This window comes from Triticum aestivum, chromosome 3B, assembly GCF_018294505.1.
Source record: "Triticum aestivum cultivar Chinese Spring chromosome 3B, IWGSC CS RefSeq v2.1, whole genome shotgun sequence".
In the NCBI taxonomy this organism is placed as follows: Eukaryota; Viridiplantae; Streptophyta; class Magnoliopsida; order Poales; family Poaceae; genus Triticum; species Triticum aestivum.
Window position 1 is genome coordinate 577,971,486 of NC_057801.1, and position 24,782 is coordinate 577,996,267.

General features: G+C 51.1%; 1 long non-coding RNA gene across 1 annotated transcript; it reads left to right on the forward strand.

Moving 5' to 3' along the window:
- The first annotated feature begins 681 nt into the window (after window positions 1-681).
- On the forward strand, window positions 682-1,510 carry LOC123065782 (uncharacterized). Its single transcript, XR_006431139.1, has 2 exons — window positions 682-954; window positions 1,060-1,510. It is a non-coding gene; the product is annotated as an uncharacterized lncRNA (long non-coding RNA).
- Window positions 1,511-24,782: the final 23,272 nt, after the last annotated feature.

Below are 24,782 nucleotides of genomic sequence, written 5' to 3' on the forward strand. Positions count from 1 at the left end.
TGATCAAGCGCCACCCTCACCGGATCCAACCATTAAAGGTCAAATTCTAGGTTTTCGCCCCGAAGAACAAGTCTGAGTATATCCAAGCAATGCACTCAACAAGGTGACGGACACAAAAACATCATTTATTGCCACATAAAACCAACTCGGTTCACACCTAGGGCTTTGATCTCAGAGATTTAGACTGGGTACTTGAGAAGCGTCGCGAAACCACAGTCGGTGTCAAAAATAAATTTCATGAATAATCTAGAATAGTTATTGAAAATATGGAAGTTTCAAAAATAGAAGTAAATGTTAGGGAGAAAATTTATTGAATTTCATGATTTATTTGATGTACTCTATCCATTGGTTTTGCATTAACATTTCTATTTTTCTTATTTAACACTTGTCCTCCTCTGAAAATACTTTTTCCCATATTGGGGTGAATAGCTCCTGTACGACACAATTGACGTGAATTAGAAAGCATGCGATGTCGTTCATGAAAATAGCTCAATGCTTTAGATGGCAACAATAGCTCCTATGCGACCAGGCCCTCTTTAACCCTAAACCGCAAGAGACAAGGGGTTAGCTCGGGTGTGTTAGGCCCACCACTTTTTCACCTCAGCGTGGGAGCTACAACTAATCCACATCAGCGTAAGCCTTTACAAGGGCACCCGATCTAGCCCCCAGTCCGTGCCCGTTCCATTGCATTGCCTGAACCCCTCCCCTTTCCCTCCCCCGCCCTGTTCTTCTTCTTCTCCGACGACAAGGTGCGGCAACACCAGCCGGCAAGAGATCTCTAGCTCCAGTTCGGCCTCCCACCCATCATGGCTGCAGTATGGTCCAGTCCCGCTGACAAGATGCCCTGACTGCCTGCGCAAGGAGCCTCTGAAGTGGCTGATCTGTGTGAAGGAAGACCATGGTAACCGTGGGCACGAGTTCGTCAAGTGCGAGAGCAGGCCACAGCTGGGGCAGGTTAGATCTGAGTACTCTGTCGGCTATACACTCTAATTTCTCCCAATTTCTTTCTTTTATTTCCATTGAATTTGGGATCTAGGGTTCATGTGCCCATGTTTTCAGGTCCTAAAGAAATGCGGGCATTTTGAGTGGCTCGATGCGTACATTGAGAGGCTAAAATTTGGTGGATTAATTGGCGGAAACTAGGAACTCAATCCGGGGCCGCTTGTTGTGGAGCCAGTGGAGAATTTGGCGGACAGAGGCGTTCTGATGATGGGCAATGCTGAACTGAAGGGGGAATTGAAGAAAATAAGTAAGCAACTGAAGCAAATGATCGATTTGAAGCAGCAAGCAAATATGATGGCTGTAGGATTTTATCGATGTATCATTGCTATGGGTTTATTTTACTTGTTGTACATCAATCGTTAGAAATTGTTTGAGTTTCAGTTAATGTGTTGTTTGAGTTTTAGTTAATGTGTTTAGTTAGTAGTGAACTTTTTCAGTTACAGTTTGGGCATCATGCCTGGATCATTTGCATCCCCTGATGAATAAAATGCAGCAAATCATCCAAGTATGTCTCCTCTGTCGCAAACTTGCAATTCTTCAGTTAACAGAGAGTGCCCAACTTGCAGTTCTTCAGTTAGCAGAGAGTGCAGGGCAAAGTTCAGGGGGAAAAAGCCGATATTAGCCCAAGTAAGGTCCAAAGAGAAAACAAGCCCACCCATCATTAGCTAGCACAAGCCCACCCATCATTAGCTATCACAAGCTTGAGGTAGGTTGCTTCACCCCACCCGTGTTGCTTCGGAAAAAAATGATGCACCCGTGGAGAAAAGAAAAATGTTGTATCCATGAGAAGTAAATGGTGCACCCGTGGAGAAAAAAAATTGGTGCACCCGTGGACCATAAGTATCTGTTTTTAGATAAATTAATGGAGAACATAAACTCTACTGTGCACCATTGTACATACAAACATGTTTGTTTCCAGATAAAATAATTGAATCATTCTTTCAATGGAGGATGGGCAGATAGATCCACTTTTGCATGCCTTCAGGAACTATGTATTTACATGACGAAATTCCCTAAAAAATGTATTTATTTATTGTAACTTGGAAATAAAGGTTCCTCATAAAAAGGTATTTTCAGTGGTAAGAAGAAGTTGAAAGAAAAATTCCACTATGTTGATTCTTTGTGGCTTCTGGAAATATAGTGTATTGTTTGCTTCAAATATAGAGTATTGTTTGCAAAAAAATCCACTGAAAAGAATTTTTTTGTGGCTTGTGTAAAAAAGAGAAATTTCAATGCTACAAAATGACTTTTCATGAGTCATTTATTGTCTTTTTTACACAGTCCACAAACGTTTTGAAATGCATTATTTTTAATAATGGGTGTATCTACAAGACAAAACACCGTGTCCAAGTAGTAGCACAATATTGCACGAACAAAGCGGGTAGCTCTATCAAAAAGCAATCGACAACTCAAAAAAAGGTTCAAATATAGTAGCAAGAACTTAATAATAGAAAGACATAATAAAATATAGATAGTTCGGGCCAACAAAGCCCACATCACGAGACATATAGTACGCTTACAACTTAAATAACATAAGAAAAATATAGATAGATAGATTTAGCGAAAAAACAAAAGATAGATAGATAGATAGATAGATGAGTAGATCTAAACCCTCGCCGCCGCCTTCTCCACTCGGATCATCCTGGCTCCTCGTCACTCCTCCTCCACCTTGCTCCTCCTCCGGGTGCCCTTCACTGCTCCTCCAAGGTGTTGTCGATGTGGCACGCCAGAGTGTGCATGCGGTCCACAGTGGGGAAGATGTTGGTGTATTCCGTGAAGATGTTGTGGGTGGTGAAACCAATGAAATCGCATCCACACAAGAACACGCGGCCTAGGAGGTAGAATGCGTCGAAGGGTTGATGAAGTGGGCAAGGATAGCAACCACAACCCCATTATGGATGACCTCCTCAACTCGGTACATCCTTGGAGATCCCCGGGGGGAGGTGGCGGTAGCCGGCCAAGGAAGAAATCCGTGAACTCCCTTGCGCCCCTCCATCTTGACATCGCCCACACACGGAGGGTGTTCTTGACGTACACCCTGGCAGGGTAGAGCATCTCCAGCACGGTGGGAGGAAAGCGGTAGGTTGGCCCGGTGTACTGCATGGCTGCGGCGGGCTGATTCTTGGGGTTGATTGTGGCGAAGAAGAAGAAGGGCATATGCAGATGGGAGATGGAGGAAGGGTGTGAGAGGAAGAGGAAGATGATAGGTGGCTTTAATAGCTGTAGTGCGACATGTTATCTCAGTGTGGCAGTAATGAGGTCAAATGTTAACAAGTTTTCCCACCTACTGCGGCATCGGGAGTGTACAAGCATGGGAAACCATAGTCTGAATCAATAGCTATAATGCGAGATTTAAGTGTTGCCCTCTGTTACGTTGGTCGGGTCACGCAGGGACGTGTGTGTGCGGCACGTGCTCGTTTGGCTGAAGTGGGCGGGCTCATGCATGTAATGTAGGCGGGTAGGCTGAAGCAGGCGCATGCATGCAACGTAGGCTGGCTCGGGGAGGGAACAACGGTAGACATGGCTCGGTCCAACAGTCCAATGGGTGGGCTTCTTTACCACAGACCAACGACGTGCATGCATGGCAGCAGCCCACCCTCGAGCGCATAACAAACCCAATGTAAAAAAAAGAAACCAACCATTTTGAAATCCAGGCAATCACAGCATAGAACTAGCGTCACGCGGATCGCTAACATGGCACTGCATGCTGATCTAGACCGTACGACGTGCAGCGATCCAATAGTTAGGAATGGTTGGCGGGAGTGATCCAGCGTTCTCGAATACGGCCAATTAGAGCGCCTCACGTGGATCGCTGACGTTGCCCTAGCGCTTGATCCACACCGTCCACTCGCAGATATCCAACGGCCCAGAAGGGTGCGGGGTTTTGGCTAGGGTTTGAGGGGGTTTGAAGGGGTTATGAGGGCTAGGGTTGACCATAACAAATTAAAAAAAACAGAAAATATGAAACTTGCATCCATCATCGTTTTGTGTTACTAGCTTGCTGGAAAAAACAAGGAACGCCTACGGGTATTTTCATGAAAAACCCTTCACAAAACCTCGCTACCACGAACGAGGTCGCACGGGATTCGGGTTAGGGTTTAGGGTTATGCTTGTCATAGTTTATCCAAACGATCCGATATTGGGCATGGAGCCTATATTTGCACACTCGAAGTCAAGTTTTCATTTTTGGCTCATTTAGAGAAGGTTGGAAAAAAACTTGCTTACAATGGGGTGTTTATCCTAGCTTTGGAGCTCATTCAGAGCACATTTTTCATGACCAGAGTTTCACTGAAGAAAAACTCATCGGATTGATCATCTAACATGCACAATATTTTAGAAAGCATTGTAACATCACTACCCATACTAAACAGCTTCAAATTTGAATTTTGGCTCAAATTTGAAATTCAGACAGAATTTGATACACAAATACCCATCAAAAGTAAAAATAGCATTACACAAATTTAGGAAAGTTTTTTACAAAAATCCAGGCATGTTTTTTTATTCATACAAGAACAATATTTCACTTCTACTTCTTCTTACCACTCGATTTCTTCTTCTCATTGGCACTTGTTGATCCTACGATGGGTACGACACCCAGTTCACTCAAGCTCTTTGTTTTCTTCACTAGACCATCTAGGACAGCTTTAGTGGGCACAAAAACATCTAAATGAGGCTTAGTTTGCACAACATCAACTACAACAGCTTCAATTTGTAACACAACTTCCAATATAGGCTCAGTTTGCACATTAGCCGCATCAGCTTCAGTTCTAGTTTGCAACACATTGTGTTCATTTTGCGTACCACATCCAAATCTTGCTCATTGTGCACGTCATCCGAATGTTGCTCATTTTGCACCCCCAACATCATCCAGGCTTGTCTCATTTTGCACCACAACATCATCCAAGTCTGGCTCATCTTGCACCACAACATCATCCAACTCAGGTTCATCTTGCACCACAACATCCATATCTGGTTCAGTATGCACTCTTTCACCAAGACTTCCCTTTTTTCTACAGTCATTGATTCTTGCCTTTTTGACTGACCAGCAAGCCTCAACAACAAGGGGCTGACCTCCACACTTCCTCCAGGGAAACAAAGCATGTAATTTGGTTAGTAATTAAAATAGCATCCAAATAAAAAAACCACAAGCATACTTTGGCCTTTCAGGAGTGTAACGACATTTTGGAGATCATTTTCGGTGCCCAAGTTCCTGGCACAACTTGCATCTATTTGTGTTACTTTTTGGCTTTGCACCCTCTTTCTTTCCCTTCTTACTACTCCCACCTTTCTCAAACCATGCCTTGTATCTACTCTCTTTAGGCCTGCCAGCCTTTGTTTTTGTCATGGGAGGACAAATGGAAAATTCAATTTGCACTTTAGGCCACTCAGACTAATTTGTAAGTGCTGGAACTGGTGTTGCATATGCAACCCTGAATCTTGCCACTGAGTAATATTCATGCAAATATGGGTGCATGCTTATCTTTGGTTGGGAGGCCAAGTGTCGGTGTCAAAACCGGCGGATCTCGGGTAGGGGGTCCCGAACTGTGCGTCTAGGCGGATGGTAACAGGAGACAAGGGACACGATGTTTTACCCAGGTTCGGGCCCTCTTGATGGAGGTAAAACCCTACGTCCTGCTTGATTGATATTAATGATGTGGGTATTACAAGAGTAGATCTACCACGAGATCAAGGAGGTTAAACCCTAGAAGCTAGCCTATGGTATGATTGTTGTTCGTCTTATGGACTAAAACCATCCGGTTTATATAGACACCGGAGAGGGCTAGGGTTACATAGAGTCGGTTACAATGGTAGGAGATCTACATATCCGTATCGCCAAGCTTGCCTTCCACGCCAAGGAAAGTCCCATCCGGACACGGGACGAAGTCTTCAATCTTGTATCTTCATAGTCTTGGAGTCTGGTCGATGATGATAGTTCGGCTATCTGGACACCCCCTAGTCCAGGACTCCCTCAGTAGCCCCTGAACCAGGCTTCAATGACGACGAGTCCAACGCGCATATTGTCTTCGGCATTGCAAGGCGGGTTCCTCCTCCGAATAATTTATAGAAGATTGTGAACACCAGGATAGTGTCCGGCTCTGCAAAATAAATTCCACATACCACCGTAGAGAGAATAATATTTACACAAATTCAATCTGCTGACGTATTTGTGGCGTGATGTCACACCACCACCAAGCCTTTACTCGAATCGTTTTTATTGTACCACCTCAGAGCGTTTAGCGAAGCGGTTTCCTTGGCACGTCTTGTCGAAGCAGAGATCGTGTTCCCCTTATTCCGGGATTCCCATCAATACGGACGTGGGTAACCCAACCGCGCCATTGATTGCGATGCTTGGGAGATAAGCGAGTTTTATCAGGCCGGTGGGGACGCATGGTTTCGTCCATCCATATAAGGGGATAAAGATCCACCCTTCTACCTACGCCTTCTTCCTCCTTTGCTTATCCATCTCCGCGAACTCGAGCCCCAGCGCCCAAGTCCGCACATCTCACCTCAACCTTCTCCAACTATGTCCGGAGCGGGAGGCAAGTGGATGGCCTCCTCCATTACGGAGGGGCACATCAAGAAGTTGTGCAGCGCCGGATATCTGTCCAGCGACATCGCGCACCGGCTCCCCGACGAGGGGCAACTCATCCCCACCCCCGGGCCCCATGAGAGGGTAGTATTCCTTTCCCATTTCCTCCGTGGACTGGGCTTCCCACTCCATCCCTTTGTCCGGGGGCTCATGTTCTACTACGGCCTGGATTTCCATGATCTGGCCCCGAATTTCATCCTCAACATCTCGGCGTTTATCGTCGTGTGTGAGGCCTTCCTCTGCATCCAGCCCCACTTCGGCTTGTGGCTCAAGACCTTCAGTGTCAAGCTGAAGGTTGTGAAGGGCAGCCAAGTGGAGTGCGGAGGCGCCATGGTGGGCAAGATGCCCAACGTTACTTGGCTCGAGGGCACCTTCGTGGAAACCATTAAGGGGTGGCAATCGGGGTGGTTGTACATCACCGAGCCGCGTGACCCTGAATGGGCAGCAGCCCCCGAATTCAGATCTGGCATCCCCATACGGCTCACCTCCTGGAAAGAGAGTGGCCTGACATGGGGTGATTCGGAGGAGCTGACCGGACTCCAAGCCTGCGTCCAAAAGCTAGTGAACAAGAAGCTCAAGCTTGTCAACATAGTCCAGGTCATGCTGATCCGCCGTTTTCTCCCGTGCCAATAACGGGACTTCAATATGTGGGAGTTCGATTCGGTGCAGCACCAGACTTTGAGTAGGCTCTTTGACACTATGTACGAAGAGGCCTGGAGGGTGCTGTTTAAGGGCGCCGAGGCTCCCGCATCCGCTACCGAAGATCGCGGATTCAGCTCCCAGCGTCCGACTAGGGAGGTAAGCGATTTTACCCTTTACGGGACACTTGTTTTCCATAGTTTGACTCTATGCGGGATCTAAACTCCCTCTCCTTTGACAGGACTGGCTGAAGAAGGCCGAGCGGACTAACTGTCCGGCCCCTTTGCCAGAAGACCCAGCGGACGCCCGCTTAACGGGGCTGCTGGTTCCAGCACCCCACGTGGTGCCGGAGAAGAAGGCCAAGAAGAAGGCCACGGGCACTCGAAAGAGTTCCCGTTTTCAGGTCTCATCGGACTCATCGTCCAATGACTCCGAGGCGTACTCCTCCCATGAAGGCGAGGAGGAGAAGAAAGAGGCCTCTCCCCCAGCGGGGGGAGGGAAGAAAAGGAAGGCCTCTGAGTGAGTCCTGGACTAGGGGGTGTCCGAATAGCCGAACTATCATCATCGACCGGACTCCAAGACTATGAAGATACAAGATTGAAGACTTCGTCCCGTGTCCGGATGGGACTTTCCTTGGTGTGGAAGGCAATCTTGGTGATACGGATATGTAGATCTCCTACCATTGTAACCGACTCTGTGTAACCCTAGCCCTCTCCGATGTCTATATAAACCGGATGGTTTTAGTCCATAGGAAGAACAACAATCATACCATAGGCTAGCTTCTAGGGTTTAACCTCCTTGATCTCGTGGTAGATCTACTCTTGTAATACCCATATCATCAATATCAATCAAGCAGGATGTAGGGTTTTACCTCCATCAAGAGGGCCCGAACTTGGGTAAAACATCGTGTCCCTTGTCTTCTGTTACCATCCGCCTAGACGCACAGTTCGGGACCCCCTACCCGAGATCCACCGGTTTTGACACCGACATTGGTGCTTTCATTGAGAGTTCCTCTGTGTTGTCACCGATAGGCTCGATGGCTTCTTTGATCATCAACAATGACGCAGTCCAGGGTGAGACTTTTCTCCCCGGACAGATCTTCGTATTCGGCGGCTTTGCACTGTGGGCCAATTCGCTTGGCCATCTGGAGTAGATCGAAAGCTACGCCCCTGGCCGTCAAGTCAGATTTGGAAGTTTGAACTTCACGGCTTACATCCGCGGAGACTTGATCTTCGATGGATTCTAGCCACAGCCGAGTGCGCCGCGCTGTCACGATGGGCATGATTTAGCTCTGCAGCCGGACAGTGCCCTGGAGGATGCACACGAGTCCGCTCCGACCCTCGATTCGGAGCCGGCTGCGCAGATCGAGGACGGGTGGCTAGACACCGCCTCGGGGGATGCAACATCTACGGCGATGGAGCCGAATACTGGCCTTGTCCCTTGTGAAGCTCGTGACTCCGAGGTGCCGGACTCCTCGCCGGACTCCGTACCTCCCGCGACACCTCCAATCGAATCCGATGGGGCGCCGATCATGGAGTTCACCGTTGCGAACATCTTTCAACACTCACCTTTTTAACGACATCCTGAGTTCGCTAAAGTATCTCTCGTTATCAGGAGAGACCTGGCCGGACTGTGGTCAGGACGATTGGGACGCGGACGACGAAGAAATTCAAGGCCCACCCACCACCCACTTAGTAGCCACTGTCGACGATCTAACCGACATGCTAGACTTCGACTCTGAAGACATCGACGGTATGGACGACGATGCCGAAGACGACCAAGAACCAGCGCCTACTGGGCACTGGAAAGCCACCTCATCATATGACATATACATGGTGGATATCCCAAAGGATGGGAATGGCAAAGGAACAACGGAGGATGACCCCTCCAAGAAACAGCCCAAGCGCCGGCGTCAGCGGCGCCGCTCTAAATCCCGCCACAGCAAGAACGGAGATTCCGGCACCGGAGATAATAATACCCCAGACAGTGCCGAAGACAACCCCCTCTAGCAAGATTCAGCACAGGAGGATGGAGAAGCCAACCCTCATGAGAGAACGGCAGACGAAGAGGTAGAGGATGATAATTACATGCCTCCCTCCGGAGACGACGCAAGCCTCGACGACAACGAATTTGTCGTGCCTGAGGATCCCATTGAACAAGAGCGTTTCGGCAAACAGCCTCAAGAAAAAGCAGCAATAGCTTAGAGCTGATCAAGATCTGCTAGCCGACAAATGGACTAAAGTCCTTGCGGCCGAAGAGCATGAGCTCGAACGCCCCTCCAAAAGCTACCCCAAACGCAAGCTGCCCCCCGATTAGAGGAGGAGGCATATAAACCTGCATCACCAGCGCACAATACGGCTGACCGACCACCCCGTGGCCGCGACAGAGAGGCCTCTAGGCCCTCCACTAGAACCGTACCCTGGCATCGCTCGAAAAGCACAAGGCCACAGGGGAACGCTCTGGACTTGCGAGATATATTGGAGGATAAGGCAAGACAATCAAGATCGATCTACGGATCGCGTGGGCGCCCCATGATACGTGACGACAACCGTCGCGCCGGACACAGCAAGTCCGGCCGGGCCGAACACAGTAGACAAAGCTCTTTTGAGCTTCGTCGTGATATAGCCCAATACAGAGGCGCCGCACACCCACTATGCTTCACAGATGAAGTAATGGATCATCAAATTCCCGAAGGGTTTAAACCCGTGAATATTGAATCTTATGATGGCACAACAGACCTCGCGGTTTGGATCGAAGACTATCTCCTTCATATCCACATGGCCCGCGGTGATGATCTTCACGCCATCAAAGACTTCCCACTCAAGCTTAAAGGACCAGCTCGGCATTGGCTTAACAGCTTGCCAGCAGAATCAATTGGGTGTTGGGAGGACCTGGAAGCCGCATTCCTTGATAACTTCCAGGGCACGTATGTGCGACCACCAGACGCTGACGACCTAAGCCATATAATTCAGCAGCCAGACGAATCGGCCAGACAATTCTGGACACAGTTCTTAACTAAGAAAAATCAAATCGTCGATTGTCCGGATGCGGAGGCCCTCGCGGCCTTCAAACATAACATCCGCGACGAGTGGCTTGCCCGGCACCTGGGACAGGAAAAGCCAAAATCCATGGCAGCCCTCACATCACTCATGACCCGCTTCTGCGCGGGAGAGGACAGCTGGCTAGCCCGCAGCAACAACCTCAGCAAAAATTCTGGCAGTCCGGATATCAAGGACCGCAATGGCAGGTCGCGTCGCAACAAGAACAAACGCCGCATTAACGGCGACAATAATGAGGATACGGCAGTCAATGCCGGATTCAGAGGCTCTAAACCCGGTCAGCGGAAAAAGCCATTCAAAAGAACTACTCCGGGTCCGTCCAATTTGGACCGAATACTCGATCGCTCGTGCCAGATGCACGACACCCCCAAAAAGCCAGCTAACCACACCAACAGGGACTGTTGGGTATTCAAGCAGGCAGGCAAGCTAATTGCCGAAAACAACGACAAGGGGCTGCATAGCGATGACGAGGAAGAGACCCGACCGCCGAACAATAGAGGACAGAAGGGTTTCCCCCCACAAGTGCGGACGGTGAACATGATATACGCAACCCACATACCCAAAAGGGAGCGGAAGCGTGCACTCAGGGATGTATACGCGATGGAGCCAGTCGCCCCGAAGTTCAACCCATGGTCCTCCTGCCCGATCACTTTTGATCGAAGGGACCACCCCACCAGCATCCGCCACGGCGGATTCGCCGCATTGGTTTTAGACCCAATCGTCGATGGATTTCACCTCACCAGAGTCCTGATGGACGGCGGCAGCAGCCTGAACCTGCTTTATCAGGATACAGTGCGCAAAATGGGCATAGACCCCTCAAGGATTAAACCCACAAAGACGACCTTTAAAGGCGTCATACCAGGTGTAGAGGCCAATTGTACAGGCTCAGTTACACTGGAAGTGGTCTTCGGATCCCCGGATAACTTCCGAAGCGAGGAGTTAATCTTCGACATAGTTCCGTTCCGCAGCGGCTATCATGCTCTGCTCGGACGTACCGCGTTTGCAAAGTTCAACGCGGTGCCGCACTATGCATACCTCAAGCTCAAGATGCCAGGCCCTCGAGGAGTCATCACGGTCAACGGAAACACTGAACGCTCTCTCCGAACGGAGGAACATACAGCGGCTCTCGCGGCAGAAGTACAGTGCAGCCTCTTAAGGCAATTCTTGAGTCCGGCCGTTAAGCGACCGGACACGGCTAAATGCGTCCGGAGTAACCTACAACAAGACCACCTGGCACATTCCGAGCACGCGTAGCAATGCGGCCCCAACCCCAGCCCCTGCAAAATTGCAAGACTGGTCCTTCGCGTACATCATTACGCTCTGGAGATACCATGGGCATAGGGGGAGGGGCACGACCACGATAGGCCCAGAATGCGGCTTAACCACACCAGGGGCTCTCAAGTGTGTCATTCTTTTTTTCTCTTTTTCTTTTTTCCCCATAGGACTCCGTTCATCAGAGGCCCTGTCCGGCAGTAGACCTGCCGAACTCACGATGCAATAGCCAGGGAAGGAGAAAGGCTACGACGAATATCCAGGTGGTCTCCATTACGAGCATTAAATCTGTTTTATACACCATTCCACAGCCTACCCCTGGAGGGGGACATGTTTAATAGTCCCATCCCTTGCTTACCGCACTATTTGTATCGTTCTGCATTCACTGCAGTATTTCTTGAATAAACAATGCAACACCTTTTTGCTTATAATTGCATTTCTTTCTTATACATATGTTCATTTATGTCATGTTGCATCCGTACACTTTGGTACGGCTAAATACACCAGGGGCTTATGTTTCCCGCATCATGGTGTGATAAGTCCGAACACTTTCACAAGTGCGGCACCCCGAACTTATAGCATTATATGCATCGGCTCCGAATCATGTCTTGGGTCAATAGTTGGGTTTGCCCGGCTCCCATGTTTTGGTACCTTACGTTCCATTGTATCGGCTAAGGTAGCACTGGGAGAACCACTGCGATTGCGCCCCAGTTGAGCTGGGCGAGCGCCTCAGTGGAGAAAGCTAAAACTGACCGTCATGATGAGGCGAGAGCCGGTCGCTGTTCGAGAGGTTTTTTCGAGTCCCTAAAGACTTATGCCGCTTAGAGCGAGGAACCGGCTTTGTCCGGCCCAGGCGTGGATAGCGCCCCAAATTCGGCCTTCCGAACACTAGGGGCTTCGCCGAAATTTAAAATTATAGAATTCTATGGCTAAGTGAGAGTGTTCAAGCATTATAAGTCCGGTTGCCTCGTTCGTTGTGTTGAGCGCCTCCCTAGATGGACCCAAAAATGGGAACAAGAGTGCTCAAATTTATCCCGAACACCCCAGCACTCGTGGCATGGGGGCTGAAGCCGACGACTTGCCATCTCTCAGATTTGATAAACGGCCGCACAGAAGGTAATATTTTAAATTAACAAGCGTTGCTTAGCGCATATGAACAAAGTTTTCAGCGCACAGGATAACAAAATGCGAGTCTACTCAAATATTACATCTTTGGAGCACTCACCCGCAATAATGCGGGCACCCTTCAGGACACTCTTATAATACATCTCGGGCGTGCGATACTCCTTGCCCGGCGGTGGCGCGTCCGTCACAAGCTTCTCAGCATCCATCTTGCCCCATTGCACCTTTGCGCGGGCAAGGGCCCGACGGGCACCTTCAATACAGGCGGAGTGCTTGATGACTTCAACCCATGGACACGCATCCACCAGCCGCCGCACCAGGCCGAAGTAGCTCCCAGGCATGGCCTCCTTGGGCCACAGCCGAACTATGAGGCCCTTCATGGCCTGTTCGGCCACCTTGTGGAGCTCGACCAGCTGCTTCAGCTGGTCGCTAAGGGGCACCGGATGTCCGGCCTCAGCATACTGAGACCAGAAGACCTTCTCCATCGAGCTCCCCTCCTCGGCCCTATAGAAAGCGGCAGCATCGGACACGCTGCGGGGCAGATCTGCGAACGCTCCTGGAGAGCTCCGAATTCGGGTAAGTGATAGGTAATTCGCACTCACATGCTTGCTTTGCATGAAAAATGCCTTACCCGCCGCTATTTTATTCAACGCCTCGATTTCCTGGAGGGCATTGTAGGCTTCGGCCTTAGCGGCTTTGGCACTCTCAAGAGCCGATGCAAGCTCGGACTCTCGAGTCTTCGAGTCGCGCTCCAAACTCATGTTTTTCCATGAGAGCCTGGAGCTCTTGCTGTACCTCCGCCACCCGTGCCTCCTGCTTCTCTCGCTCGGTGCGCTCCGCGGCTGCATTACGTTCGGCCACGGACACCGCCTCCTTCAGGGTCGCCACCTCGTTCGTGGCCCCTGCAATACCCATGTTATCCTTGTCATTCTTCTTGCAACCAAAATCCTTTTCTGTAAGGTACAACTTTAATAAGGTGTTACTCACCTTCCTTGTCCTCGAGCTGCTTCTTGGCACAGCGAGCTCGTTCTCGGACCGCTCGAGGCTTTGCTTCAAAGTATTGACCTCCGCAGTCAGTGCGGCAGAGGTCAGCAGCACAGCCTGCAACCCCATATTGACATATTTTTTATGACTCCTGCGTATATCTTTTTAGATCCTCAGTCCGGCTTTTCTTTCCGAACACCGAACCGAGCATCAGGGGCTACTGTCTATGCGGTACTATTTTACATATATCAAAATTCTTACCTCAAAGCCTGTTAGAAGGCTGCTGCAGGCTTCGGTCATCCCGCTCTTGGCGAGCTGAACCTTCTGAATCACCACACTCATGACAGTGCGGTGTTCCTCTTTGTTGGAAGCGTCGTTAACCGCCTCCAGCAAGCTATCCGGCGCCTCCGGTTGGACGGAGGCCGCCGGCGTCACGGTCTTGCCCTTCTTACGAAGGGACCGCCCGCCGGACTCCGGAACCACTACAGGTTCCGGTGCGGAGTCCGGTGCAAAGTCCGGGAGGTTGCCCTGCGGCACCTCCGGGGCCTTCTCCTCCTGGCGGGTCCCTTCCCGGGATCCCACCTCGGCATCGTCCGCATCACGGGGGTTAGAGGCGGTCGGAAGGGAATCCATATCCGACGCACCCAAGGACCCGCTCGACGAAGCGGGAAGATCATCCCTGGGCGGACTGCAGGGTTGTATGCGGCATTAGAAAGACACCATGTGGCGAAAAGAAAAATCATGTAGTTATTCGGGAGTCCGGATACTTACGATCTCGCCAGGGGCTTGGCCCTTGAAGGCCAGTCCTCGTCGTCGTCGCCGGCGTTGGCAGAGCAGTCCGGGGGAAGAGTCCTTCCCTTCTTGGACCCTTCGGCCTCCCTTGTTGGGGAGGCCTTCCTTTTCTTCCCTCCCCCCGCTGGGGGAGAGGCCTCTTTCTTCTCCTCCTCGCCTTCGTGGGAGGAGTCCACCTCAGAGGCATCGGACAATAAGTCCGATGACACCTGAAAACGGGAACTCTTTTGAGTGCCCATGGCCTTCTTCTTGGCCTTCTTCTCCAGCACCACGTAGGGTGCCAGAACCAGCAGCCCCGTTAAGCGGGCGTCCGCTGGGTCTTCTGGCAAAGGGGCCGGACAGTTTGTCCGCTCGGCCTTCTTCAGCCAGTCCTGTCAAAGGAGAGTGAGTTTAGATCCCGCATAGAGTCAAACTATGGAAAACAAGTGTCCCGTAAAGGGTAAAATCGCTTACCTCGCTAGCCGGATGCTGCGAGCTGAATCCGCGATCTTCAGTAGAGGATGTGGGAGCCTCGACGCCCTTAAACAACACCCTCTAGGCCTCTTCGTACGTAGTGTCGAAGAGCCTTCTCAAAGTCTGGTGCTGCGCCGAATCGAACTCCCACATATTGAAGTCCCGTTGTTGGCACGGGAGGATCCGGCGGATGAGCATGACCTGGACTATGTTGACAAGCTTGAGCTTCTTGTTCACTAGCTTTTGGACGCAGGCTTGGAGTCCGGTCAGCTCCTCCGAATCACCCCATGTCAGGCCACTCTCTTTCCAGGAGGTGAGTCGTATGGGGATGCCAGATCTGAACTCGGGGGCCGCTGCCCATTCAGGGTCACACGGCTCGGTGATGTAGAACCACCCCGATTGCCACCCCTTAATGGTTTCCACGAAGGTGCCCTCGAGCCAAGTAACGTTGGGCATCTTTCCCACCATGGCGCCTCCGCACTCCGCTTGGCTGCCCTTCACAACCTTCAGCTTGACACTGAAGGTCTTGAGCCACAAGCCGAAGTGGGGCTGGATGCAGAGGAAGGCCTCACACACGACGATAAACGCCGAGATGTTGAGGATGAAATTCGGGACCAGATCATGGAAATCCAGGCCGTAGTAGAACATGAGCCCCCGGAGAAAGGGATGGAGTGGGAAGCCCAGTCCGCGGAGGAAATGGGAAAGGAATACTACCCTCTCATGGGGCCCGAGGGTGGGGATGAGCTGCCCCTCGTCGGGGAGCCGGTGCGCGATGTCGCTGGACAGATATCCGGCGCTGCGCAGCTTCTTGATGTGCCCCTCCGTAACGGAGGAGGCCATCCACTTGCCTCCCGCTCCGGACATAGTTGGAGAAGGTTGAGGTGAGATGTGCGGACTTGGGCACTGGGGCTCGAGTTCACGGAGATGGATAAGCAAAGGAGGAAGAAGGCGTAGGTAAAAGGGTGGATCTTTATCCCCTTATATGGACGGACGAAACCATGCGTCCCCACCGGCCTGATAAAACTCGCTTATCTCCCAAGCGCCGCAATCAATGGCGCGGTTGGGTTACCCACGTCCGTATTGATGGGAATCCCAGAATAAGGGGAACACGATCTCTGCTTCGACAAGACGTGCCAAGGAAACCACTTCGCTAAACGCTCCGAGGTGGTACAATAAAAACGATTTGTGTAAAGGCATGGTGGTGGTGTGACGTCACGCCACAAAATACGTCAGCAGATTGAACTTGTGTAAATATTATTCTCTCTATGGTGGTATGTGGAATTTATTTTGCAGAGCCGGACACTATCCTGGTGTTCACAATCTTCTATAAATTATTCGGAGGAGGAACCCGCCTTGCAATGCCGAATACAATATGCGCGCCGGACTCGTCGTCATTGAAGCCTGGTTCAGGGGCTACTGAGGGAGTCCTGGACTAGGGGGTGTCCGGATAGCCGAACTATCACCATCGACCGGATTCCAAGACTATGAAGATACAAGATTGAAGACTTCGTCCCGTGTCCGGATGGGACTTTCCTTGGCGTGGAAGGCAAGCTTGGCGATACGGATATGTAGATCTCCTACCATTGTAACCGACTCTGTGTAACCCTGGCCCTCTCCGGTGTCTATATAAACCGGATGGTTTTAGTCCATGGGAAGAACAACAATCATACCATAGGCTAGCTTCTAAGGTTTAGCCTCCTTGATCTCATGGTAGATCTACTCTTGTAATACCCATATCATCAATATCAATCAAGCAGGACGTAGGGTTTTACCTCCATCAAGAGGGCCCGAACCTGGGTAAAACATCGTGTCCCTTGTCTCCTGTTACCATCCGCCTAGACGCACAGTTCGGGACCCCCAACCCGAGATCCGCCGGTTTTGACACTGACAGCGTCCCCAACGAGGGAGGCCGAAGGGTCCAAGAAGGAAAGGACTCTTCCCCCGGACTGCTCTGCCAACACCGACGACAACGACGAGGACTGGCCTTCAAGGGCCAAGCCCCTGGCGAGATCGTAAGTATCCGGACTCCCAAATAACTTCATGATTTTTCTTTTCGCCACAAGGTGTCTTTCTAATATCGCATACGACCCTGCTGTCCGCCCAGGGATGATCTTCCCGCTTCGTCGAGCGGGTCCTTGGGTGCGTCGGATATGGATTCCCTTCCGACCGCCTCCACCCCCCATGATACGGACGATGCCGAGGTGCGATCCCGGGAAGGGACCCGCCAGGAGGAGAAGGCCCCGGAGGTGCCGCAGGGCAACCTCCCGGACTTTGCACCAGACTCGGCCCCGGAACCCGTAGTGGCTCCGGAGTCCGGCGGGCGGCCCCTTCGTAAGAAGGGCAAGACCGTGACGCCGGCGGCCTCTGTCCAACCGGAGGCGCCGGATAGCTTGCTGGAGGCGCTCAACGGCGCCTCCATCGAAGAGGAACACCGCACCTTCATGAGTGCGGTGATTCAGAAGGTTCAGCTCGCCAAGAGCGGGCTGACCGAAGCCTGCAGCAGCCTTCTAACAGGCTTTGAGGTAAGAATTTTGATATATGTAAAATAGTACCGCATAGACAGTAGCCCCTGATGCTTGGTTCGGTATTCAGAAAGAAAAGCCGGACTGAGGATCTAAAAAGATATACGCAGGAGTCATAAAAAATATGTCAATATGGGATTGCAGGCTGTGCTGCTGACCTCTGCCGCACTGACTGCGGAGGTCAATACTTTGAAGCAAAGCCTCGAGCGGTCCGAGAACGAGCTCGGTCGTGCCAAGAAGCAGCTCAAGGACAAGGAAGGTGAGTAACACCTTATTAAAATTGTACCTTACAGAAAAGGATTTGGTTGCAAGAATAATGACAGGGATAACATGGGTATTGCAGGGGCCACGAATGAGGTGGCGACCCTGAAGGAGGCGGTGTCCGCGGCCGAACGTAATGCAGCCGCGGAGCGCACCAAGCGAGAGAAGCAGGAGGCGCGGGTGGCGGAGGTACAGCAAGAGCTCCAGGCTCTCGTGGAAAAACATGAGAGTCTGGAGCGCGACTCGAAGACTCGAGAGTCCGAGCTTGCATCGGCTCTTGAGAGTGCCAAAGCCGCTAAGGCCGAAGCCTACAAGGCCCTCCAAGAAATCGAGGCGTTGAAGAAAATAGCGGCAGGTAAGGCATTTTTCATGCAAAGTAAGCATGTGAGTGTGAATTATCTATCACTTACCCGAATCCGGAGCTCTCCAGGAGCGTTCGTGGATCTGCCCCGCAGTGTGTCCGATGCTGCCGCTTTCTATAGAGCTGAGGAGGGGAGCTCGACGGAGAAGGTCTTCTGGTCTCAGTATGCTGAGGCCGGACATCCGGTGCCCCTTAGCGACCAGCTGAAGTAGCTGGTTGAGCTCCACAAGGTGGCCGAACAGGCCATGAAGGGCCTCATAGTTCGGCTATGGCCTAAGGAGGCCATGCCTGGGAGCTACTTCGGCCTGGTGCGGCGGCTGGTGGATGCGTGTCCGTGGGATGAAGTCATCAAGCACTCCGCCTGCATTGAAGGTGCCCGTCGGGCCCTTGCCCGCGCAAAGGTGCACTGGGGCAAGATGGATGCTCAGAAGCTTGTGACGGACGCGCCACCGCTGGGCAAGGAGCATCGCACGCCCGAGATGTATTATAAGAGTGTCCTGAAGGGTGCCCGCATTATTGCGGGTGAGTGCTCCAAAGATGTAATATTTGAGTAGACTCGCATTTTGTTATCCTGTGCGCTGAAAACTTTGTTCATATGCGCTAAGCAACGCTTGTTAATTTAAAATATTACCTTCTGTGCGGCTGTTTATCAAATCTGAGAGATGGCAAGTCGTCGGCTTCAGCCCCCATGCCACGAGTGCTGGGGTGTTCGGGATAAATTTGAGCACTCTTGTTCCAATTTTTGGGTCCATCTAGGGAGGCGCTCAACACAACGAACAAGGCAACCGGACTTATAATGCTTGAACACTCTCACTTAGCCATAGAATTCTATAATTTTAAATTTTGGCGAAGCCCCTAGTGTTCGGAAGGCCGAATTTGGGGCGCTATCCACGCCTGGGCTGGACAAAGCCGGCTCCTCGCTCTAAGCGGCATAAGTCTTTAGGGACTCGCAAAAAACCTCTCGAACAGCGACCGGCTCTCGCCTCATCATGACTGGTCAGTTTTAGCTTTCTCCACTGAGGCGCTCGCCCAGCTCAACTGGGGCGCAATCGCAGTGGTTCTCCCAGTGCTACCTTAGCCGATACAACGGAACATAAGGTACCAAAACATGGGAGCCGGGCAAACCCAACTATTGACCCAAGACATGATTCGGAGCCGATGCATATAATGCTATAAGTTCGGGGTGCCGCACTAGTGAAAGTGTTCGGACTTATCACACCATGATGCGGGAAACATAAGCCCCTGGTGTATTTAGCCGTACCAAAGTGTACGGATGCAACATGTCATAAATGAACATATGTATAAGAAAGAAATGCAATTGTAAGCAAAAAGGTGCTGCATTGTTTATTCAAGAAATACTGCTGTGAATGCAGAACGATACAAATGGTGCGATAAGCAAGGGATGTTACTATTAAACATGTCCCCCTCCAGGGGTAGGCTGCGGAGTGGTGTATAAAACAGATTTAATGCTCGTAATGGAGACCACCTAGATATTCGTCGTAGCCTTTCTCCTTCCCTGGTCTACTGCCGGACAGGGCCTCTGATGAACGGAGTTCTGTGGGTAAAAAAAGGAAAGAGAAAAAGAAAAAAAAGAACAACACACTTGAGAGCCCCTGGTGTGGTTAAGCCGCATTCTGGGCCTATCGTGGTCGTGCCCCTCCCCCCATGCCCATGGTATCTTCAGAGCGTAATGGTGTACGCGAAGGACCTGTCTTGAAATTTTGCAGGGGCTGGGGTTGGGGCCGCACTGCTACGCGTGCTCGGAATGTGCCAGGTGGTCTTGTTGTAGGTTACTCCGGGCGCGTTTAGCCGTGTCCGGTCGCTTAACGGCCAGACTCGAGAATTGCCTTAGGAGGCTGCACTATACTTCTGCCGCGAGAGCCGCTGTATGTTCCTCCGTTCAGAGAGAGCGTTCAGTGTTTCCGTTGACCGTGATGACTCCTCGAGGGCCTGGCATCTTGAGCTTGAGGTATGCGTAGTGCGGCACCGCGTTGGACTTTGCAAACGTGGCACGTCCGAGCAGAGCATGATAGCCGCTGCGGAACGGAACTATGTCGAAGATTAACTCCTCGCTTCGGAAGTTATCCGGGGATCCGAAGACCACTTCCAGTGTAACTGAGCCTGTACAATTGGCTTCTACACCTGGTATGACGCCTTTAAAGGTCGTCTTGGTAGGTTTAATCCTTGAGGGGTCTATGCCCATTTTGCACATTGTATCCTGATAAAGCAGGTTCAGGCTACTGCCGCCGTCCATCAGGACTCTGGTGAGGTGAAATCCATCGACGATGGGGTCTAAAACTAATGCGGCGAATCCGCCGTGGCGGATGCTGGTGGGGTGGTCCCTTCGGTCAAAAGTGATCGGGCAGGAGGACCATGGATTGAACTTCGGGGCAACTGGCTCCATCGCGTATACATCCCTGAGTGCACGCTTCCGCTCCCTTTTGGGTATGTGGGTTGCGTATATCATGTTCACCGTCCGAACTTGTGGGGGGAAACCCTTCTGTCCGTTATTGTTCGGCGGTCGGGTCTCTTCCTCGTCATCGCTATGCAGCTCCTTGTCATTGTTTTCGGCAATTAACTTGCATGCCTGCTTGAATACCCAACAGTCCCTGTTGGTGTGGTTAGCTGGCATTTCGGGGGTGCCGTTTATCTGGCATGAGCGGTTGAGTATTCTGTCCAAATTGGACGGACCCAGGGTAGTTCTTTTGAATGGCTTTTTCCGCTGACCGGGTTTAGAGCCTCTGAATCCGGCATTGACTGCCGTATCCTCGCTATTGTCGCCGTTAATGCGGCGTTTGTTTTTGTTGCGACGCGACCTGCCATTGCGGTCCTTGATATCTGGACTGCCAGAAGTTTTGCTGAGGTTGTTGCTACGAGCTAGCCAGCTATCCTCACCTGCGCAGAAGCGGGTCATGAGTGATGTGAGGGCTGCCATGGATTTCGGCTTTTCTTGTCCTAAGTGCCGGGCCAGCCACTCAGTCGCGGATGTTATGTTTGAAGGCCGCGAGGGCCTCCGCATCCGGACAGTCGACGATTTGATTTTTCTTAGTTAGGAACCGCGTCCAGAATTGTCTGGCCGATTCGTCTGGCTGCTGAATTATATGGCTTAGGTCGTCAGCGTCTGGTGGTCGCACGTACGTGCCCTTGGAAGTTATCGAGGAATGCGGCTTCCAGGTCTTCCCAACTCCCAATTGACCCTGCTGGCAAGCTGTTAAGCCAATGCCGGGCTGGTCCTTTAAGCTTGAGTGGGTGGTATTTGATGGCGTGGAGATCATCACCGCGGGCCATGTGGATATGAAGGAGATAGTCCTCGATCCAAACCGCGGGGTCTGTTGTGCCATCATAAGATTCAATGTTCACGGGTTTAAACCCTTCGGGGATTTGATGATCCATTACTTCATCTGTGAAGCATAGCGGGTGTGCGACGCCTCTGTATTGGGCGATATCACGACGAAGTTCAAGAGAGCTTTGTCTACTGTGTTCGGCTCGGCCGGACTTACTTTGTCCGGCGCGACGGTTGTCATCACGTATCATGGGGCGCCCACGCGATCCATAGATCGATCTTGATTGTCTTGCCTTATCCTCCAATATATCTCGCAAGTCCAGAGCGTTCCCCTGTGGCCTTGTGCTTTTCGAGCGATGCCGGGGTACGGTTCCAGTGGAGGGCCTAGAGGCCTCTCTGTCGCGGCCACGGGGTGGTCGGTCAGCCATATTGTCTGCTGGTGATGCAGGTTCATATGCCTCCTCCTCTAATCGGGGGAGCAACTTGCATTTAGGGTAGCTTTTGGAGGGGCGTTCGAGCTCATGCTCTTCGGCCGCGAGGACTTCAGTCCATCTGTCGGCTAGCAGATCTTGATCAGCTCTAAGCTGCTGCTGCTTTTTCTTGAGGCTGTTTGCCATGGCCATAAGCCTGCGTTTAAAATGCTCTTGTTCGACGGGATCCTCAGGCACGACGAATTCGTCGTCGTCGAGGCTTGCCTCGTCTCCGGAGGGAGGCATGTAATCCTCTACCTCTTCGTCTGCCGTTCTCTCATGAGGGCTGGCATCTCCGCCCTCCTGTGCTGAATCTTGCTGGAGGGGGTTGTCGTTGGCACTGTCTGGGGTGTTATTATCTCCGGTGCCGGAATCTCCATTCTTGCTGTGGCGGGATTTAGAGTGGCGCCACTAATGCCGGCGCTTGGGCTATTTCTTGGAGGGGTCATCCTCCGTTGTTCCTTTGCCATTCCCATCCTTTGGGATATCCACCATGTATATGTCATATGATGAGGTGGCTTTCCAGTGCCCAGTAGTTGCTGGTTCTTGGTCGTCTCTGGCATCATCGTCCATACCGTCGATGTCTTCGGAGTCGAAGTCTAGCATGTCGGTTAGATCGTCGACAGTGGCTACTAAGTGGGTGGTGGGTGGGCCTTGAATTTCTTCGTCGTCCGCGTCCCAACCGTCCTGACCGCAGTTCGGTCAGGTCTCTCCTGATAACGAGACATACTTTAGCGAACTCAGGATGTCGCCGAAAGGTGAGTGTTGAAAGATGTCCGCAGCTGTGAACTCCATGATCGGCGCCCCATCGGATTCGATTGGAGGGGTCGCGGGAGGTACGAAGTCCGGCAAGGAGTCCGGCACCTCGGAGTCACGAGCTTCACAAGGGACAAGGCCAATATTCGGCTCCATCTCTGTAGAGGTTGCAGCCCCTGAGGTGGTGCCTAGCCACCCGTCCTCGATCTGCGCAGCCGGCTCCGAACGTGGGTCGGAGCGGGCTCGTGTGCGGCCTCCAGGGCACTGTCCGGCTGCAGAGCTAAATCATGCCCATCGTGACAGTGCGGCGCGCTCGGCTGTGGCTCGAATCCATCGAAGATCAAGTCTCCGCGGATGTCAGCCGTGAAGTTCAAACTTCCAAATCTGACCTGGCGGCCAGGGGCGTAGCTTTCGATCTGCTCCAGATGGCCAAGCGAATTGGCCCGCAGTGCAAAGCCGCCGAATACGAAGATCTGTCCGGGAAGGAAGGTCTCACCCTGGACTGCATCGTTGTTGATGATCGAACAAGCCATCGAGCCTATCGGTGACGACACAGAGGAACTCTCAATGAAAGCACCAATGTCGGTGTCAAAACCGGCGGATCTCGGGTAGGGGGTCCCGAAATGTGCGTCTAGGCGGATGGTAACAGGAGACAAGGGACATGATGTTTTACCCAGGTTCGGGCCCTCTTGATGGAGGTAAAACCCTACGTCCTGCTTGTTTGATATTGATGACGTGGGTATTACAAGAGTAGATCTACCACGAGATCAAGGAGGCTAAACCCTAGAAGCTAGCCTATGGTATGATTGTTGTTCGTCCTATGGAGTAAAACCATCCGGTTTATATAGACACTGGAGAGGGCTAGGGTTACACATAGTCGGTTACAATGGTAGGAGATCTACATATCCGTATCGCCAAGCTTGCCTTCCACGCCAAGGAAAGTCCCATCCGGACATGGGACGAAGTCTTCTATCTTGTATCTTCATAGTCTTGGAGTCCGGTCGATGATGATAGTTCGGCTATCCGGACAACCCCTAGTCCAGGACTCCCTCACCAAGAGAAGTATGGTCACACGGTTTTCCAGTGTGTTGCTACTCTAGGCAAGTGCAGTCATGCAATTCAGCGTTAACAACATGCCTCCTTCCAGTCTTGGTATCTCTAACTTCAACACCCCACAATAAAGATTTTCCAACAAACAAATGTGTAAGATTTTTTCTCCTATTGACCACCTGTTGTACCACTGCATGAAGCTTATCCCCTTGCAGACAATCACCAATTGTCTTCTCAATTCCCACATGCGCATGATCATGATCTTGATTTGGTCAACCATGTCATGCAGAGGCAAGTTCTTTAACTGCTTTATCTTGTTGTTAAAATTTCTGCCAAGTTGTTGTTGATATGATCACACTTGATGGCAGTGTTAAATCCTAACATGTACCACAATAGAGAATGGTAGGTGTTCAACCATGGACCAAACTCACTGCATGCTTATTTTATACAAGACGATATGAATGTGTCCGTTTGCTATAAGATCTTGCTGCTGGCCACATTCTCCCAATTCTTCTCCTATGAATATTTTTATAAAATTCATCCATATATGGCCGAAGCACTCCCTCTACTCACAATGAGGAAAAACATTCTTCACTGGATTTTCTAGCCCTTTACATGCATCCATTTGTACTGCCAAAGGTGACACTGGCCCTATGCATCTTTTCAACTGCATCATGAACCATGTCCATGAAACCTCTATCTCTGACTGAAACAAACCAATAGCAACAGGGAACATCTAGTTCTGTCCATCTAAAGCAATGCATGTGGCCAATTGACCATTCCATTTGTCAGTCAAAAATGATGAGTCTATGCTCAAATAAGGACGGCGCCCTGCTTTAAAGCCATCGATGCAAGGCTTTAAAGCCATAAAGAAGTTGGAGAAAAGAACTCTACCGTCCTCTATTACCTTGGTATCTATCTCCACAACACTGCCATGTGACCTCTTTTCTGTAGGGAAACATTGCATGGAAAACAAAAACAAAATTCTATGCACACGCAAGATCTATCCATGGAGATGCATAGCAACAAGAGGGGAGGGTGTGTCTACGTACCCTCGTAGACCGTAAGAGGAAGCGTTTAGTAACGCGGTTGATGTAGTCGAACTTATTCACGCTCCAACCGATCAAGTATCGTACGTACGACACCTCCGTGTTCAGCACACGTTC